Source organism: Eublepharis macularius, chromosome 9, assembly GCF_028583425.1.
Source record: "Eublepharis macularius isolate TG4126 chromosome 9, MPM_Emac_v1.0, whole genome shotgun sequence".
Classification (NCBI taxonomy): Eukaryota; Metazoa; Chordata; class Lepidosauria; order Squamata; family Eublepharidae; genus Eublepharis; species Eublepharis macularius.
Genome location: NC_072798.1, coordinates 45,069,771 through 45,091,370, shown reverse-complemented (window position 1 = coordinate 45,091,370; position 21,600 = coordinate 45,069,771). Strand labels below are relative to the sequence as shown.

At 42.2% G+C, this 21,600-nt stretch overlaps 1 protein-coding gene across 1 annotated transcript in view; it reads right to left on the bottom strand.

The window, feature by feature from the left end:
• ANKS1B (ankyrin repeat and sterile alpha motif domain containing 1B) overlaps window positions 1-21,600 on the bottom strand; it is an 885,134-nt gene that overhangs the window by 607,884 nt on the left and 255,650 nt on the right. The window lies entirely within an intron of this gene.

Sequence of the window (21,600 nt, the reverse complement as noted above, 5' to 3'; positions counted from 1 at the left end):
TTCAGCCTTCAATCTCTTAACTAATCCGAAATGTCAGAGCTGTCCATGATTATATGTAGAATAAAATATGGGTATGGTGGGTAGATAAATCCCACCTCACACTCACAAGCCTTTCACACTCTTTGCTGCCCACCAGGGACCTCTCTTCCCAGGTTTGGGGCTTCCGAGGCAAGTAAAGGCTGGGAGTCCACTGCACACACACCACCTCCACTACAACAGGCTCAAAGGGCAGCCCCGTCTGACTCCTCTCATGATGGAAATCAAGGATCCTATGGTTTCTTTGACATACGAAAAGATTTGTGAGCCCGTGTAGAGGAGTTGCAGAAATTCCAGAAATTCACTAGGGATGCCTTGGCACTCTAGTGTCCTCCACAAGTACTCATGCCTGATCAGCTGAATGCCTTATTCTGGTCCAGTTGAAGCAACCATTGCTCTCTCCTCCCTCACTCGGTCAAACGCTTGGCAGAACAGACAGACTATATGGACCATCTTCCGGCCCAGGATGCTTCTGAGGAGCAGGCTGCACTTGTTTGATAACATTTACTTGTTCTGGTTTTAAGGCAGCTGGTTGTTTATTCATTTGAGGACAACTGTACCACATGTGTCCTATTCCACCATACTAGTAACCTTTTTACCATGATCTCTCCTTTGTGGCCTGAGGTGTTTCTCTTATTCCACGCTCTGCAGGAGTATACCGTATACCCTGCAGCTGTGGACAGGTTTACATCGGGACCACAAAGCGTAGCATCCAGACAAGAATAAAAGAACATGAAAGACACTGCAGACTTGGACAACCTGAAAAATCAGCAGTGGCTGAACATAGCCTAACTCAAACAGGGCACAGTATCTTATTCCAGGACACCAAAATACTGGACAACACTTCTAACTACTTTGTCAGACTGCACAGGGAAGCCATTGAAATTCACAAGCATAAGCAAAACTTCAACAGGAAAGAAGAAACCTTAAGAATGAACAGAGCATGGTTTCCAGTTCTGAAAAACACCAGGCTAACAAAACACTCTATACTTGACAATAGCCCTGCAGAGAAGATTAGCACATCAAGCACCAATCCATATGCAAAAGAACCTCCTCAGGATACAGTGAAGCCTCCCGCCATTAGCATTCCACACCCTGGGAAACTCTTACAGGATGACTCAGCTCAACCCCACCCCTCCTGAGTAGATACAAATGACCTGCCAACATCTTTTCCACACTGTGACACTGAGAGATCTCTGTCTTTTGGTGCTACACCTCTGAAGATGCCAGCCACAGCTGCTGGCGAAATGTCAGGAACTACAATGCCAAGACCACGGCAATACAGCCCGGAAAACCCACAACAACCATCGTTCTCCGGCCGTGAAAGCCTTCGACAATACATTTTTTGCAGCTGCCTTAAATTTTTTTTCTAGCAGTAGTGCTGGATCCAGTATAACCCCATGGCTCTTAACCAAGTCTGCAACAGTCAGACGAACTCCATCAAAAGTGGGGAGTACAGTGTCTTTCAAGATCTCTGCCTTCCCAACAAGCATCACTTCAATCTTGTCTGAGTTCAATTTCAATTTGTTATTTTTCAGCTATTTCACCACGGCTGTCAGGCAGCGATCTAAGATTTCTACTGCATCTTGTGGAGACTTGGACAGTGAGATATAGAGTTGGGTGTCATCGGCATATTGGTGATATCCCATTCCATAGCTGCAAATGAGTTCTCCTAAAGATTTTATATAGAGGTTGAATAACATGGGAGATAAGATTGTGCCCTGTGGAATCTCACAAGGTAGTTCCCATTCTGGAGATAGCTGATCTCTGACGGCAACCGTTTGAGACTTTTCCATGAGAAACTATTTAAATCAGTCCAGGGCACATCCTTTGATACCCACTTCTGTTTCTAAATGCCTCAACAGGATGGCATGGTCTACTGTAGAGATGGGCACGATCCGAATTATGATCCAAAAAAAACCACGATAATGGCAATCACGCGATCGTGACTCAGCGGATCGTGATCAGCCACGGCCAATGATCCAGCAATCGGGAGGGGGGCTGGATCGGGGCTGGATCGTGCTTGGATAAGGAAGCCAGACACTCAGGCACCAATAATCTATTCCTGGGGCAACGGAGCCAGGGGAATGCCTGAGCTGTGTTTGCCCTCCTTCTGTCGCCCTGGAAACCTGAATGGAAGCCCAGCTTTCCTTGATCAGCAGGGCTTCCTTCCAACCACGGAGCAGCAAAGCAGTCACCAGTTGGGAGAAGACACCCAGGGGAGGGAGGGGGAAGGGGGTGTTCTGTAGTCATGGGCACTCCAATCTCATCCCTGCAAACCCTGATAGGCAGCTCTGATGGCCAAACACAGAAGGCCAAACACAAACACAGATGCCGCCGGCATCACCCACCGTTCTTTTCTCACCAGTGCGCTCCCTTTTGTCCTGGCGGGCGGGCACATGGGGGGTGCCACTGGCGAGCGGCCAGACCTCCTGCCCCCTGAGGGGAGGTGGCTCGTTGCCGTCTCCCCATGCCTGGTGGCTGCTGCCAACACTCACCTTCCCACATAGCTGGGAATAGCAGCGCGCCCCGCTTTGGCCTCCACGATCCACGGATCGGGAACGGGAGATGATCGGTGTGGATCATTTAGTCGGGATCATCACCAGCACCAATCCACGATCAGCTGGATCGGCAATTTTTTTTGGATTGTGCCCATCTCTAGTCTACTGTGTCAAATGCTGCAGACAGATCCAGGAGGAACAATAAGGAGGCCGTTGTCTATATTCAGACGGAGATCATCCACCAACGCTACTAGTGATGTCTCTGTCCCCACACCCTGGTCTGAATCCAGACTGGAAAGGATCTAGAGTGCTAGAGTTTTCCAAAAAGATCTAGAGTTGGTCAGCTACTGCTCTCTCAATCACTTTGCTCAGAAAAGGCAGATTAGAGACTGCAATAATTGGCCACATCAGTTTTGTCTAGGGATGTTTTTTTTTAATTAGCTTTTTAATTAGCTTCTAAATTATCCCCTTTTTGAAATCTTGGGACTTCTTTTCTTTTCTACCCTTAGGTAATCATCTTCTTGACCCTAGGGGCTGGATTAACCCCTCCCCCCCCAAGTTCACTTTTTCTCAATTCAAGTCTCACTTTTTCTCAATTTCTGCATTTGTATGGCTGTTTCTTTCGAATTCTTGATCTTGTTGCCTTTTGCATTCCTCCATTTCTAATCTGGCTAATTCAAATTCTCATTCTTTTTGTCTTTCTTCCCTTTCTTCTTCTTCTCTTTGAGCTGCTATTTGGGCCAATTCAATTTCTCCTTTGATTTTTCACATCTCTATGGTGCCTAGTTCTCCTACTCCACTGTCACAGCTCATAGTTTCAGCACCTCCCTCTTTCTCTGCAGCTGGCTTTATTTTCTTAGGTGGCATATTCGTGACAACTCCTTATACTTTACCTTTTTTGATTTTACCTCAGGAGCATCAATCTTTTTTGAAACACCTGTTTCTTTGAAAGGTCTTTACTGCTGGTCCTCCTTATGTTACCTCAAAGCATTTATTTCAGACTCTCAGAATGAAGCAGCAAGGGCATGGCAGCTGAGTTACAAGTAGATGTGGGCACGATCCAAAAAAAATTACCAATCAAGCTGATCGGGGATCGGCACTGGCAACGACCCCAAATCACCGATCCACACTGATCATCTCCCGTTTCCGATCTGTGGATCGGGGATCGGGGAGGCCAAAGTGGAGGGGTGCCCTGCTGTTCCCAGCTATGTGAGAAGGTGGGTGGTGGTGGCGACTGCCAGGCCCGGTGGGCAGGGGGAGGGGACGTTCACACACACACACACACACACACACACACACACACACACACACACACACTCTCTCTTAGAGCAGGGGGGGAGTTTTTAACTTGGCGATGAGCCGCCTCCCCTCAGGGAGGGGATGTTCACGCACACTTAGAGCAGAGGGGGGGAGTTTTAACCCGGCGACGAGCTGCCTCCCCTCAGGGAGGGGACATTCATGCACACACACACACACACACACACACACACACACACACACACACTTAGAGCAGGGGGGGGAAGTTTTTAACCCATCCCTGCCTCTCCAAATAGAGGCAGGGATGAAACCCGTCAACGTGTTTCAGCCAGCTTTTTAAAAAGAGCAGGGACAGAATCTTCCATTCCTCCCCACCCGATTTTAAAAGCAAGCAGCCAGTCTCCCAAAAGCATATTTTAAATACACACACAGAGCCATGAATGAGGTTTTCCCACAAAATGCAGTGTTTTAAAAGCAGGTTAAAAACAGAGAGTGACAGACAGAAAAACAGCCATTCCTCCTACAAAGCCCCATTTTTTTAAAAAGCAAAAAACGTTTGGAGTGCCCATGGCTACAGAACACCCCCCTCCCTCCCCTGGCTGTCTTCTCCCAACTGGTGAGTGCATTGCTGCTCCATGGTTGGAAGGAAGCCCTGCTGATCAAGGGCAGCTGGGCTTCCATTCGGGTTTCCAGGACAACAGAAGGAGGGCAAACTCAGCTCAGGCATTCCCCTGGCTCCATTGCCCCGGAAATAGATTGCTGGCGCTGGAGTGACTGGATCCCCGATCAGATACCGATCGGCCCAATCAAGCCCCGGTCAAGCCCCCCCCCCCCCCGACCGCTGGATCGGTTGCCGTGGATGGCACCAATCCGCCTGGTCCCGATCGCACAAATGCCATTATTGTGGGTATTTTTCTATCGTAATGCCGATCGTGCCCATCTCTAGTTATGAGCTCTCTATCATGATCTTCCTGGCTCCTTGGAACTTGAGAATTCAGGCCCCCAAGACCCCCCCCCCATGGAGAGGGGAGAAAGGCTAGAGCAAGGTGGAGGAGCTCAAAGGGACTGGCAACCCCCTGTGAAGCCCCCACACCAGCTCAGATGGCAAGGACCAAGGGAGAAGCCAAAATGGCTACGAAGCTGCAGAATCTGAAAGTCTGACAAGTGAAAATAAAGCAGATTCCTGGCAAGACAAAGCAAAGACATCTGAAAGGCTGAACAAAAGCAAACCTACTAGACTTCCCATCAAGTAAGAAGATTATTTTATGACTTTACAAGGGCTAACCAGCTTGATAAGGAGGGGATTAATTAACCTCCGACGAGGCGGCTGCATTTACGAATGCTGGGAGGTGGGAACTAGGCATGGAAGAGTGATTAAAAGACTCTCCCAGCAGGGAGCTGGAAAGCAATAAATTTCTGGAATTGTAAACAATAACAGCGGAGCTTTCTACTACTTTGACAAGAGTCTTGACAGAACACCTACAAGTAACTTTAAAATGGCTTTTCTGGAAGAAGTATTTCCTAAGTTGCAAGAAATTGCCAAGCTGATGAGCGAGTTATTAAGTAAAGCAGATGAGATACTTGGATTGGAAAAGGACAAAGACATCGTGAAAGATACTAAATCAGAAGAAAATTCCAAAGGGACAGACTTATCTGAAAGAAAATTAGATCGGATTGATGAAAAGTTCAGTCTACAAAATGGAGGAGTATACAAGTCCTTCTTTGTGAAAATACAAGCAACAAAGAAGAAAGGGGAAGAGCAACAAAGCAGAGCTGTGGGGAAGGAATCCAGCGTACCACTTCTGAATGAAGGAAAAAATGTGCAACGTATATTAAAAAAGAAAATAAAACAGAGAAACCACAGCATGTTTACTGACCCCTTCCAGAATTGGTTAGAAGATAAGAAAAGTCATCTTTGGCATGTTAAAGGAATTAAGAAGAAGAAAACGAGAATGAAACTCAGATTATGATCCAATAGTACAAGCTTAATACAATGTCCTATGTGTATTTTTCTTTCTATCTTGTTATATTGTTTATGTGCTCTGAAGGGATTAGAGAGAGGGGGATTGATGGGTCTTTAGAGCCTTCTGTCTTCACTATTATTTCTTGAAAGAGAGAAAGAAGGAGAAATATAATGAAATTCAGATTATGACCCAGGGTTTGTTGCCTCTTTATGCTTAATTATGTTTAACATAGACTTATTGGAAGTTTAGATGTTTTATAACATGTTAGATATTGTATATTCACTGTTAAAGTACTAGAGATAATGTGGCAACTGGGTCTTTGGAGTCTTCTTTGATTATTCCTATTTTTTAGTTACTCTCCCTAGAGCATAAATTAGTGTTAGACTGGTACAAAAATGTCTTTTTATATTGATATATAGTAATGGTCATTTATCTTCCCGCTCATATCGTCTGTCCTTTTCTTATATTTGGTTCCTGGAATGATTAAGGGATTAACACCCCTGGCTAAAATTCAAGGGATTGGAAATGTTTCTTAAGATGAAATATACATAACATATATAAAAGAAAACAAAATGTAAGAAATAGAGTAAGTGAATAAAAAAGCAAAGAAATTAAATAATGATTGGAGAGATTAAAAGGGAAGGTTGAAGGTATAAGGGGCGGTAGCCGGGTTATGCAGTGGCTTTCTTAATTTAAGGATTGATGGTTATACTGGAAAAAAAATCTCTCTTTTTTTTGAAGCATTGATTACATAATGAAGGTCTTGTACACGAATCTGTTACTGAAATGTTTTTTTTTCCTTTTTGTAATCCCCTTCCCCATTATAAAACCTAATAAAAATAATGTACAAAAAACCATTTACTTCAGGTGGGCAGCTCCTTTTGCCAAACCTGTCTGTTCTGTTAAACTGCTTATGGTTTCTCTTACAGCTCCTCCTTACATTTTTACCACAAACTTTTAGTCAAGAGGGCAATCCCTTTTACCAAACATGTCTATTCTTTCAAACTGCTTGTGGATTCTCTTACAGCTTCTATTTACTTTTTACCATTATCTGTTATTTCAGGAGGGCAACCCCTTATTTAGCAGATCACTCTTTTTTTAAAAAATCACTCTGTGACCCTCTCCACAGCATTTTCTTACAATTACCTTTAACTTTTACCTCAGAAGGGCTTTTTGATCTCACTGAATTTCAACACACATACAGAGTCCAAGGTGTTCACTACTTTACTCAGGTGTTTACCTCAAGAACACCTTTGCTTTGGGGTTTGAATCCCACTGCTGAGCCAACATTTTATGGCAAGAATGGGTGCATAGGTAGACCCCACCTTACAATCTCACAAACCTTTCACACTCCTTGAAAGGCTTCCCAGGCAAGTAAAAGCCAGGAGTCCACCACCACACGCCACCTCTCTAGCCTCTACTACAGCAGGCAGAGAGCCCTGAACCAAATCCTCACAGGGTCCCCTTTTCTAGAGGCTCCACTAGACAGGCAGCCAGTTCCCTGTATGTACCCGCACTCATCCAGCTACAGCTCAAGGCTATTGGGGAAAAGGGAATTCAGAGGTAACTTTCCTACAAGATACAGTGCTACCATTTAATTCACTAGGCCTGTTTAATGTGAGCAGAATGTGTGTGTGTGAGTGAGAGTGAGAGTTCCCCTCAACTAACAATCTCAAGCCAGCCATGATTAAACAAAAAAACCCAAACTTTATTTACAAGATGGAGCATAGGAGTGAACAGATTTTAAAATGTAAACCATACTGGGGTTATAGAAGGTTTCAATGTATCAGAACAGATTAACAGCCAGTTATCTTTTTGCTGTCTCTTTTAGCAGTGTCTCAAACCCTTCTCCTTCTCAGTCTCTCCAAAAGCCTTCTTTTCTCTCCAATGGACTCTTAACTCTGATTGGCCCAGCATTCCACCCTTCCATTGGATGTTCCTCAGGAGAGGTGAAGCAAGAGCCAGTCCTGTTCATCACACAGACATAAAACTTTTTTTCAAGAAGTCTGTTTTCTATTCTTTTATGATTCAGGAACTCACTTTTATTAGAGTCTAGCTGTAAATTAGATGCAGAGAAGTTAGCCGTATTAGTCTGTAGTAGCAAAATCAAAAAGAGTCCAGTAGCACCTTTAAGACTAACCAACTTTATTGTAGCATAAGCTTCTGAGAATCACAGTTCTCTTCGTCAGATGCATGACTCTTAACTCTGATTGGCCCAGCATTCCACCCTTCCATTGGGTGGCATAATGGCTGCTACTATAAAGGATCAAGACACACATGTCTTTGTTCTTGAGGACGATAACTTTGCATCTGACAAAGAGAACTGTGATTCTCGAAAGCTTATGCTACAATAAAGTTGGTTAGTCTTAAAGGTGCTACTGGGCTCTAGCTGTAAATTAGAGATGATTCAGCCTTCAATCTCTTAACTAATCTAAAACATCAGAGCTGTCCAAGATTATATGTAGAATAAAGATATGCACGTGACTGCATATCAGTTTCTTTGTTTTTTTTTTTATAAAAATTTTTATTGGATTAGACACATATAGAATTTATTACAATCATTCCCTTAAATTTTCCAATTCTAACCCCCTCCCTTTCCCTCCCCTTTTGTTGACTTCCAACAGTTTTCCAACCCCTTGTCTATTCTCCCTCTACTCATTTCAAACTTATTGTACTTATTATAATATACTTTCAAACTCTTCTAAGCTTATCTATAGTAACATAGTGCTATCTCTATTTTCTTCCCAAATGGGTAAAAATATGACAATCTTAACTTATCTTTTTCAATAATAATAATAATAATCATTTTGGTATTCTGTACTCTGTCTTACTCTTTCTAAGTACTTCAAAATGGGGCAAACAATTTGTCCCTCTTTATGCATAACTTCATATACTTCTATAAACATTGCATACATTTATTATAAATCAATCAATTTGACTTATACTCTATATGATACTCTTTACTTTCTTTTACATGTCTTGTCCTTTTTGATTAACTAATTTCTCCATTATAAAACTATCCAACAAACAATTCATGTACACATTCAGCAAAAGTCTATCAATTAGACCTGTATTATGTATGCTAATGTATATTTATTCTCCATTGTACAGTTATCTGCTGACATAAAAAAAATTAATTAAATTCTATCCTTATAATCCTTATGATAGTAACACTATTGATACCCAACTATTCATACTAATCAAATAAAATGATTGCTTAGAATTTTTTCACTTTACTCTCTCCCCCCGGTATAGTCACTCCCCTCTCCTTTTGTTATATTTCAGTAATTATCAAACTGCCACAGTCCTCCCACCTCCCATTTTTTCACCAAATATCGTTTCAGCCTCTCCCAGTCCGTGTTAAACTGTCCCGGGTCAAGGTCTCTCAATTTTCTTGTCATTTTATCCATCTCCGCCATGTACAGCAATTTGTAAATCCAGTCCTCAATAGTTGGCACTTCTTGTACTTTCCATTTCTGCGCATATAAGAGTCTAGCTGCTGCTGTCATGTAGAATAACAATGTCCTGTGTTGTGCTGGAATATCTTCCATTCCCAAGTTCAGTAGCAGGAGTTCTGGGTTCTTATTAACTTGAAATTGTAAAATCTCACTCATTACTCTTATTATTTCCCCCCAGTACTGCCTAGCTACCTCACAAGTCCACCACATGTGATACAGAGATCCCTCATGCTTTTTACATTTCCAGCATTTATTAGATGTATTCAAGTTCCCTAGCGCAATTTTCTTTGGTGTCAGATACCAACAATAAATCATTTTGTAGAGATTCTCTTTGATACTGGTGCATGTCGTAATCTTCAATGTATTTTTCCACAAATATTCCCACGCCTCCATTGTTATTTCTTTATTAAAATTTATAGCCCACTTCACCATTTGCACTTTAACTACTTCATCTTCCGTATACCATTTTAACAGTACTTTGTATATCTTAGAAATTTCCTTTTTTTCTTCTTGTAGAATTGCTTTCTCTAAATCTGAGTTCTCCATTCTTATCCCTCCCTTCACACAGTCCGAGTAATAAAGATCTCTAACTTGTCTATATTGAAACCAGTCATAATTTGGAGACAACTCTTGTTGCGTCCTTATTCTTATTTTAGAAAGTTCTATTCGCGTTATTGTAGCCGAGGAAATTGGTAAATTTAACACATAGCCAATAGTTATGAACAATGGTCTCTCTAATCACTTTCAGCTTGCTTCAAACAGCTTGTCTCTTGCTTAAATTTAACACTGTCTGTTATTCTTAGCTAATTGAATTTATGTAGACCAAGGAAGTTGTTTTAGGACCGAGGAAATTGTTTTATTAACTAATAAGTGTTATAATACTGTTCTGATTAACTAACATTTAGAAGGATTAGGTAAATCTTTCTCCAGTATAAAATACAGCTGACAAGCTGACTCAGCTAGATACTGTTGAAACAGGAAGCCTGTAGCTTGAAAAAGAGGAAGTCACAGCATTGTGTATCTCAGAATAGACTGCTTAAAAGACAAGACTGATTATTTATGAGAATATGTCTGAATTTATGCCGCACTAAGGAAAGGTCATGTCTGGAGCAATGGTCTTGATGATAAGGATTTTGTTATCTAAAATAACCTGCACTCAAAATGAAAGCAGAAGCAATGTAGACATGTTTATCTAAAATGTCAGTTGAAGTGCCTCGCTGTTAAATGAGAAAACAGATGTATTTTATATGAAATGAGCTCAGCTTACCCGGATACCAACACCATGTGATGTGTCTATATGCTGAATGTATAAAATGAGGAACTGTGAATGAATCGAGAGCTCAGTTCTTTGTGGTGATAGCCACACTGGGCTCTGCCGGCAATAAACATCATTCCTTCCTGAAGATTCTGTTTGGTCTCAATTCTTGGGAACACGAAACCCTGCTACATTATCTCCTTGTACGTTAAGCACTGTTGTTCATTATCAACCGTTCTCGGATCTATTACTTCATATGGAACCACCCAGAAGGGGATTCCTTCTTGCAGGTAGTCTTTGTACTTCTCGCATATCAGTTTCTTTGGACTGATCAGTTGAAACTAATTCCAGTGTGGGTTTAGATGACAGCAATGCTCTGAAGACTGAAAGTATCACTATTAATAGTGTTCTAACAATGATGAAAATAAGTAACACTCAGTCGGTATCTTATACCTATGACAAAATACACAAAAAGGTTTTGAGCTGGAGAGGCCGCCCTCGACGCCACAGCACTTGTCAGCCGAGATTTCGACGCTGACTTTGCTGATGCCACTGAGCCCGCTCTTGAATGCCGTTCAGCAGAGGGGCTAGGGCCAGCCTTGGGGGATGGTAATGGAGTACCCTCAGACATTACTTTCCGCCACAAGGAGGAGTTCAGTCGGGCTTGACGCTCCTGCCGGGCCTTGTGGGTAAACCTTTGGCAAATACTGCATGCCGTAATGTTGTGGGTCTCCCCCAGGCAAAACAAACACAGATCATGGCCATCGGTCTGGGCCATTTTTGTGTGGCACTGAATGCAGTGCTTAAACAAGGCCTTAGAAGCCATCATAGGGTCAGGCAAAAGGCGTCGTCAAACAGTCCGAGGTTATAATTACCGAGTCCAGTCAAGATCCAAATCAGTCAGAAGAAGAGAAGTCCGAAGTCCAAAGTCTGAAGTCAAAGCCAAAGAACCAGATCAATCACAAATATCACTAAAACACGGAGCTGCGAAGCAGACGTTCTCTCCAAGCGGCAGCAAGAAGAGAACTGAGGGAAGGGGCCGTTGGTCGCTGGAAGGACATGTGACCGTTTGGGCGGGAAAACGGTCGCTGAGGTGCGCAACAAACGGCCCCTTCGGAGCTATGGAAGCGATAAAGAATTCTCCGGAGGCTGGCCTGCGCCTGCGCAGTCCCCATGTGTGGAGGCACAGAAGAACGAAGATGAACTACAGTTTGCCTTTACACCTCTGCCCAGTGAGCCTGAAACATATTTGGACAAGAAGTCATCCATCCCAGTTGTTGGTACAGGCTCAGATATTAATATGAGGGGGCAGCTATGGAGAAGCTCCATAGCTTTGATGAGCCATCACCCCATGTTAGAAGAAGGGACTGGCGATGTCTCTTGCTCAGGCCTTTGGGACTGCCAGCAGGAAAGAAGGAAGGCAACAACCATAGAGTCAGTTAGATAGATAGGCTGCTATCAGTCTCCTTTCTGCCAGGGGAACTTCCTTCTTTCCCTTCTCTCCCCCTTCTCTCTCTCTTCTTCCCTGCACTCACCAGAAGCAGCAGCATGGTGTCTCCTCCTGAGAGATAGGGCCTACTTTCAATCTAAAGCCATCCTAGCTGGTTAGATCAGTTACTAATTCTTTCTCTCCATTAAACTTATGTAAATATATTTCTTTAGATAAATAAACAGTAACTGGCTCTCTAACTTGGATGAGAGCTTTCTATGTGCAATTTGTTTAGTTAATGTGCCTTAACTAAAACCCAATAATGGTTATGGCCCAGCCTCACCAAGTTAATTATCAGAACATACTATTTGAGTTCTGATTAACCAAGCAGAACCTCAAAACTGTGGAGAGAGAAAAAAAGAAAGTATAAAGCATAATGGCTGCTCCTATAAAGGATCAAGACACACATGTCTTTGTTCTTGAGGACGATAACTTTGCTGAATGGAAAATAAGGCTGAAGTTTAATCTCAAGAAAAAGCACCTGGAGAAACACCTCACAGAAGGCCCACCAGCTGAGGGCAACAAGAGAATGAAGTGGAACCCGGAAGACGATGTAGCACAAGCAGTCATTGTAAAGTTCTGTCTCTACCAATTATCTAGAAATAATTCAGGACGGTGAAACAGCTAAGCAGATGTATGACTTTATACTTAAAGAGCATGCGACAGATGATTGGGCAACCAGGTCACTTTTGTAAGATCAATTGCAAGCGTTAAGATATTCAGACAGACAATGCTTTAAAAGTCATGTGAGACTGAGATTTGAATTATAGGCTTGTTATGTAATATATTGGATTTACTTGTTTATCATTCTCCCTACAAAACTAACGCCTACCTTGTACTGTATTTGAACGTCGTCAAAGGTGTACACCTCTTATCCAATTGTGCACAAACTGCTGTTATTACTCTCTTGCCTTAGCTTAATTATGTATAGCACCATGTTATGTTTATGCAGTTACTGTTGCTCTTGTTATATGTTATATGTTGAAAATTTCTTAATAAAAAAAAAAGTCATGTGAGAAAACTACACGACCTGTTCTTTCAGTATACCCAAGCAGGGGAAGAAAAAGATTATTCTGCCAAGGTTGTACCTTTGTTTAACTCTCTAGACCTCACGTTTCTGCTAGTAATCTCCCAACTTGAAATAAAGGGGAAATTAAATTTTCAAGAAGCAGTCATACAAATTGAAAAGGAAGTTACAAGACATAAAGCTTTAAACTCAAATTTACGAGAATTGCCTGACCAGTTTGTTCATAAAGTCTCCCTAAGAGCAAAAACACAATTTGACACCCCCAGCCCTGGAGAAAGACATTTCTCAAACTATCAAATTGGCAAGCATCTCAAGGGGACTATGTTGGCCAGAAAGAGAGAATCCTTAAGCAAACAAAGGTTCACTACAGCAACCCAGTATGAGACAGGGCAAAATTCATTTGCAACCACTCCAAAGGCAAAACAATTAACATGTTACAATTGCGAGGGTATAGGCCATAAGCAAATTGACTGCTCTTCCCCCAGAGCAATGGGAGATCCCCCTCCCTCTTCTAACATGAAAGCAAGTAATTTTAAATGCAAGACAGATCAGCAAAAGAAGTTTAATCTGAATTCAGTCAGCATTAGCCTTACAAATACAAATAACATAGTATTAGACAGTGGAGCATCTGTATCAGTCTTTCACTCTAAAGAGTTCTACAAAGAATTAAAGGACTTGAGGGGCTGTTCTAAGTTAAAACTGGCTGACTCACATAAGATCACAGAATCATAGAATCATAGAGTTGGAAGGGGCCATACAGACCATCTAGTCCAACCCCCTGCCCAGTGCAGGATCAACCTAAAGCATCTCTGACAAGTATTCATCCAGCCTCTTCTTGAAAACTGCCAGTGAGGGGGAGCTCACCACCTCCCTAGGCAGCTGATTCCACTTTTGAACTACTCTGACCGTGAAAAAGTTTTTCCTAATATCCAGCCGGTACCTTTGTGCTTGTAATTTAAGCCCATTGCTTCGCGTCCTACCCTCTGCTGCCAACTGGAACAGCTCCTTGCCCTCCTCCAAATGACAGCCTTTCAAATATTTAAAGAGAGCAATCATGTCCCCCCTCAACCTCCTCTTCTCCAAACTAAACATTCCCAAGGCCATCAGCCTTTCCTCATAGGGCTCAGTCTCCAGACCCCTGATCATCCTCGTCGCTCTCCTCTGCACCCTCTCGATTTTGTCCACATCCTTTTTGAAGTGAGGCCTCCAGAACTGCACACAATACTCCAGGTGTGGCCTGACCAAGGCAGTATAGAGAGGGGCTATGACCTCCTGCGATTTCGACGCTATGGCCCCTTTGATACAACCCAAGATTGAATTAGCCTTTTTTGCCACTATATCACGCTGACTGCTCATATTTAGTTTACAGTCCACTCTTACCCCAAAATCCCTTTCACATATACTACTGCCCAGAAGTGTATCCCCCATCCAGTATTTGTGCTTCCCATTTTTGTGGCCCAGATGTAATACCGTGCACTTGTCTTTGTTGAATTGCATCCTATTCACAGCTGCCCACTTCTCCAGAGTATTCAGGTCTTGTTGAATTTTAATTCTATCTTCTTGGGTGTTTGCTACTCCTCCCAATTTGGTATCATCAGCAAATTTAATGAGCAGCCCTTTCACTCCTTGCCATCAGATGTGGAACTATCAGCATTTCTCTTCCACGAGACACTTTGAAAGAACAGCTAGAAATACAATATGTTTTGTATGCAGCTGAATTCCAAAGCAACGTGCTTTCTATAAAGCAAATCTGTGAACAACATAACCTGGAGGGACACTTTGATAAAGAGAGCATTGTACTTGCAAAGAATGGAAAGGTGTATCTCTCAGGCAGTACCAAAAGTGGACTTTATATACTGGACAAAATATCAGAGACTGTCCAAAATAATTTTTACATGGACAAATATCAAGAAGAATCAGACATAGAGGAAGATGATGAAAAGAAAGACTTTACTGATATGTTGCAGCAAGAGTCCTCTGATTGTGAAAATAGAGAAGAGCAAGTACATTTCACTACAACCTGTGATCATAAAGAATGTACCACTCTGTGACACCTAAGATTTTGTCACAGGAATTTAAAAAATATAAAGGAAATGCATACAAAGGGGCTTGTCAGAAATATGTGGATTAATGATTGCAAAATTAACCAAAGCTGTGTTTCTTGTTTAGAATGCAAGGCAGTGTAGCAGCCTTTCCCAAAGGGAAGCTAGGAGAAGACAAATGCCGCAATCCTGCTGGTTCACACAGATTTATGTGGACCATTCCCAACCACAGCGGGAGGAAATAGATATATTCTGAATTTTATAGATTATTTCAGCAGGTATAATGTTTGCTATGTCTTAAAGGAAAAAGTCTCAAGTGTTTTGCAGGCTCAAAGAATACATAGCAATGGTGTCCAACAGATTTGGAAGAAAGCCAGAGGTCCTATGCTCAGACAACAGAGGCGAATACATGTCCAGAGAGCTCCAACAGTTCCTGAGAGACCAAGGCATCGTTCACCAAAGGACCATCCCCAGATGTCCAGAACAAAGTGGCATGACTGAAAGGAAGAATTGCTATCTACTGGATGCGGTGAGATACATGATTAAAAGTTCACACCTACCACACACCTTTTGGTGTGAGGCCACCTTTACAGCTAATTACACACAAAATAGGCTACCCACTAAGGCCACAGGTGTTACACCGCACCAACTTTGGTTTGGCTACAAGCCATCAGTTGAGCACTTAAGAGTCTTTCGATGTAGAGCTTATGCACATATTCCAAAAGAAAATAGGCACAAGCTAGATGATAGAGCAGTGGCTGGCATATTCATAGGTTACGCTGCCAGCTGCAAGGGTTACAAAATCCTGAATCTTCAGACCAAGGAAGTGATAGTAAGCAGATCAGTTCATTTAGAAGAGAACACAGAACCTCCCGGTTCAGAGGGGGTAACTCCAGACGAAACCAAGACGCAGCTCCAATATCCTGCCATTCCCAACGTCCAAGACACAAGAGAAGAGAGGGAATCAGGTAATCCAGATGTAATCCTGACAGATGAAGCTGCCCAACAGGCAGTGTCTGAACCAGAGGGGGAAAGTGAAGACGTTCTACCAAATGTACAAACAGTACCTGAAGAGCAGAGGGAACCCAAAAAAGCCACACAGCAGATGCTGAGACGGTCAGAACGTTCCAACAAAGGTATCCCGGCCCCAAAGTTAAACCTGATGATCAGGGTTGAGGAAGAACTGGAGCCCAGATCCTGGACAGACATCTCAAGCTTGCCACCCACTCAAGCACAGGACTGGAAGCAAGCTGCAAGAACAAAGTTAAATGCCATGTACAAGAACAACACATGGACACTCACTGAACTCCCTAGAAATAAGAAAGCTGTGGGGAGCAAGTGGATTTTTAAACTGAAATGAGACAATGAAGGTAAAATCCAACATTACAAAGCCATACTTGTTACCCAAGGCTACACACAAAGGTTTGGTGAAAAGTATGACGAGACATTTGCACCTGTTGTGAAACACACTACAGTAAGAACACTCCTTAGTGTTGCAGCATGCAAGTAGAGCACGAGACTGCTTTCTTACACGGTGACCTAACAGAAGTCTACATGAAGCAACCGCCAGGTTTCATTGAAAAAGGCAAGGAAGATCTCGTATGCAAGCTTCAGAAACCAATCTACGGCTGAAAACAAAGTGCAAAATGCTGGAACGACAAACTAAATGACATCCTTCTAAAGGCAGGCTTCAAAGGAAGTGAGTTTGACCCATGCCTATACACATGATGTAAAACTGAACAATGGACTTACATTCTAGTTTATGTTGATGATCTAATTTTGGCCTAAGAGAACTCAAATGACGGCAAAGAAGTTGAAGATCATCTGAGTAAGGAAGTCACAATCAAACAGCTCGGGAACGTGACCAACTATTTAGGCATTCAAATACAGAGAGAAGCTAATGGAAGCTTCCTTCTCAGCCAAGAACAAAAGATCAGAGATTTATTGAAAGACTTGAAATTGGAAGACAGTGCTCCCAAATACATTCCAATGGAGCCTAACTATAACAAACAAAATGAAGCATCTGAAGAGCTATCCAAAGATAACAGATATCGTGAAATCGTGGGTAAGATCTTATACATTTCAACTCTGACACGACCAGACATTAGTTCAGCAGTAGGACTATTGTGCAGAAAGTTTACCAAATCCACAAAGAAAGACTGGAAAGCCCTAATGACTTTAGTAAGATATTTAAAGCAAACTGCAAACCTTAAACTCAGGCTACCAGCAGACAGCATGCCTAAACTGACACTTTACATGGATGCAGATCACGCTGGGGACAAATCTGACAGGAAGTCCACAAGCGGCAACATAATCTTCTATGGTGGTGGAGCCATAAGCTGGGCAAATAAGAAACAGACCATCACTGCTGGATCTACTGCAGAAGCTGAATATGTTTCAGCAGCATTAATGATGGATATAGATTTGAAGAAAGGGATTTTATATACTACTTTTATATACTACTTCTGTGCCTTTCAATATTACATGCCTTGCACTTTTTCTATGCTCAGGAGCCAATGTAGTATTTGTAATGCAACCTGTAAGAATATGACACTTGAAACAAGAAGAACAGAGAAGAATGTATGCTGACTAAAAAATATACTGCTTGTAGAGATGCACTTATAAAAAGATTACACATATGCTATATTATTCTATAAGATTCCAATGGGAATCAATACCAGAGAGCCTTTGGTAGAAACTGATTTATGCAGCAAGCTGGGTCGGCTATCCGACATTATCTCCCTCAAGGCTGCAAAAAGGAGGGAGAGTGAAGAAATGGGGGAAACATTCCTTTCTGCCCACGGACTTCAGTTATCTGAAGTCCCCAAGGCTGCCAGATTGAGACTCCCTGGTGCCTTCGAAGGTAACAGTAGCAAAAGGAAGTGGGCATAGCGATAGAAGATGGCCTTCCAAGGGGAGACAAGATAAAGGGGCTGCAAGATTTGGAATTCCCCCAAGTAGGGGGCTGACCCAGAATTGCGTCATCAAATCAGAACTGACCCTAGACACCTTACAAGCCAATAAGATAACAAATATTAGAATATTGTAATATTATTATAATTAACCTGAAGGTACTAATTGCTTTGCACTCCTATTGTAGCTTTGATGAGCTTTGCACACAAGGAGACCGTCTACTTCTGTGTAAAAAGGGGCTCATCCACTGTTTAATTAAACAATCTATTTTGCTTCAATTCAAACAGGACTCCAGGATTATTTGTTTTTTATTGTGGTTGGTCAAAGGGGGAAAAAATACCACAGAAGCGCAAAGTTTGCGCATAACATTAAGATGCAGAGAAATTCAGTGGCTACTCAAAATAACTGAAGATCTAGGCCTAAATATACCTACACCTGTCATCATATATGAGGATAATGAAACATGCATTCGTATGTCACAAACTGAAGACGTCAGTACGTCTTCGAAGCACATTGACCTGAAGTACCATATAGCTAAGCATCTATACAAAGATGGGACTATTAAATTAGTCTACTGTCCTAGCAACGAAATGATTGCTGATGTTTTAACTAAACCTCTCCAGAGAGAAAGTTTTGAAGTTCTCTGAATGAAGGTGGGCCTGGTACACTGAGCCAAGATCCATCAAGAGGGGGTGTTAGCAGAAGGGACTGGCGATGTCTCTTGCTCAGGCCTTTGGGACCGCCAGCAGACAAGAAGGAAGGCAACAACCATAGAGTCAGTTAGATAGATAGGCTGCTATCAGTGTCCTTCCTGCCAGGGGAACTTCCTTCCTTCCTTTCTCTCCCCCCACTCTCTCTCTCTTCTTCCCTGCTTTTACCAGGAGAAGCAGCATGGTGTCTCCTCCTGAGAGAGATGGCTGACTTTCAATTCTAAAGCCATCCTAGCTAGTTAGATCAGTTACTAGTTCTTTCTCTACACTAAATTTATGTAAATATATTTTAGATAAATAAACAGTTATTGGTTCTCTAACTTGGATGAGAGCTTTATGTGTGCAGTTTGTTTAGTTAACATGCCTTAACTAAAACCCAATATCCCACCCAGGGAAAAACATGAAGGGGAAGAAACAGCATCTCCACACTTGAGCCTCAAATCAGTAGTCCAACACACACAGCAAGAGAGAGAGAGAGAGAGAGAGAGAGAGAGAGAGAGAGAGAGCACAGACAGAGCATCTTGTACTGTTCAAATATTTGTTTTTCTACATTCTACAAAGCAATTTCTACAAACTATTTTTTCAATAGAAATGTATCCTGTAAAATACCAGGATATGTAGCTTGTAGGATACCATATTTATATGTTATCCTATAATCACTGGAACCAATACAACACCTACGGCAGCAATTCTCTACAGTAAAATCCAAGTATTACCAAATGGCCATGACACTTCCACCTTGAGACAATGATGTACAAGTACAAAATAAAGACACACACAAAAGAAAATTGTCTTCTGAGAGAGGGGGAAACTTACTTATCCTCATTTAGTCCTGCTCTGTAGCCTACACAGGAAATTCTGGTAGCTTCAACAGAGTTCAACAGCATTTGAAGCTTTTCATATAGGCCTAAGGTTGCTAGGTCCAGGTTGGGATATTCCTGGAGATTTGAGGGGTGGAGCATGGAGAGGACAGGATTTGGGGAAGGGAAGAACCACAGCAGGGTATAATGCTATGGATTCCACCCTCCAAAGCAGCCATTTTCTCCAGGGGAACTGATCTCTATGGCCTGGAGATCAGTTGTAATTTCGGGAAAGCTCCAGCCACCACCTGGAGGCTGGCAACTCTAAGCCTCATATGAAGCCTATGAAGTTAATACTTGCACCAGTATAGTACATACACACTACAGTTAATATATGTATGTGTGTGGGTTTTTTGTCAACAGAATGACAATATCACAGCTGAATATTAAAACTAGAAATGGGTGAAGTGGTGTGAGCATAAGTCTATGGCTATCATTCAAAAGAGCCCCGTGGTGCAGAGTGGTAAGCCGCAGTACTGCAGCCTAAGCTCTGTTCACGGCCTGAGTTCAATCCTGGTGGAAGCTGGATTCAGGTAGCCGGCTCAAGGTTGACTCAGCTTTCCATCCTTCCGAGGTCAGTAAAATGAGTACCCAGTTTCCTGGAGGTAAAGCTTAGATGACTGGGGAAGGCAATGGCAAACCACCCCATAAAAAGTCCGCCAAGAAAACATCGTGATGCAACATTCCCCATGGGTCAGTAATGACTCAGTGCTTGCACAGGGGCCTACCTTTACCTTTTTTACCTATCATTCAAAAAGTAGGTTTAATGATGTTCTGTTAACTAACTCTCTGGGCAAAGTAGTTAGATTATTGCTTTGCTATGAACGAAGAGCAACCTGGAATGTTTCCTGGAATGCCAAGAGGTTGTGTGCAAGATTATCATTATCATTCATATAATTTCTAGTTTGTCATATTCAGAACTTTTTTTGCTCACATAAAGAACACCTTCACAGTTTAAATTACAATCACTGTTTAAGATTAAAATGATATCTGACTCACCCTATTTCTATTCTCTAAAGAATGGATAGTACTTCTACTCCCACGCTAATCCAATTCACCACATAACAATTGCTTTATCTGAATAAGACTGCAGGTAGGGAGGGCTAAAAGTCCAATAAATGAAATCAAATCAAATAGGTAGTAAACTGAAACAACAACTTGCACATAAAATTGATAATAAACTAAATATTTTCTTGTCTTTTATTTATTAATTTTCTACTTTAGATTCTGAGACTTGATTTCTTATTTCCTGTAGCTTTTATCTGCTACAACTTGCTACTATTTTCAAAAATATTTTTGAAGAATGTGTAGTACACTCAGAGTTGCATGATGATAGAGACCTTCATAATAGATTTTCGAATGCTGCAAACATCTCTCAGTCTTCCAGAAAGAGTATTGCTGTGCTGCTTACTATTGTTTCACTAGGAAACTTGATTGAGTCCTGATTATAAACTTTGGCTGGCACTGTGCACTTCAAAACTGTCAGATGAAAATATATCCTGTATCTGGCTAGAAATTTCAGTGACTTTTGGTATGATGGATGCTGGGTGTGTAATGATGTAATGGTAGATTTTAGCTGGTATTCACAGCAGTTTTGAGTAGGTCAGTCCCAGATTGTGGTGGGGACTAGACATGGGCACGATCCAAAAAAAAATACTGATCAAGCTAATCGTGGATCTGCACTGGTGACGACCCCAGATCTCCGATTCACTCCGATCAAGGCCTGTTTCCGATCTGGGATCGGGGAGGCCAAAGCGGAGGGGCGCCCCCCCCACACACACTTAGAGCAGGGGGGGGAGTTTTTAACCCAGTGACGAGCTGCCTCCCCTCAGGGAGGGGACGTTTTCACACACACACACTCTCTTAGAGCAGGGGGGGAGTTTTTAACCCAGCGACGAGCCGCCTCCCCTCAGGGAGGGGACGTTCTCTCTCTCTCTCTCTCTCTCTCTCTCTCTCTCTCACACACACACACACACACACACACACACACACACACACACTTAGAGCAGAGAGGGGGAAGTTTTGCACACAATTACTTCCTTCATTTTTGGTTAATTTTCTTTTTAAAATTTGATTTGGTTTGGTTTA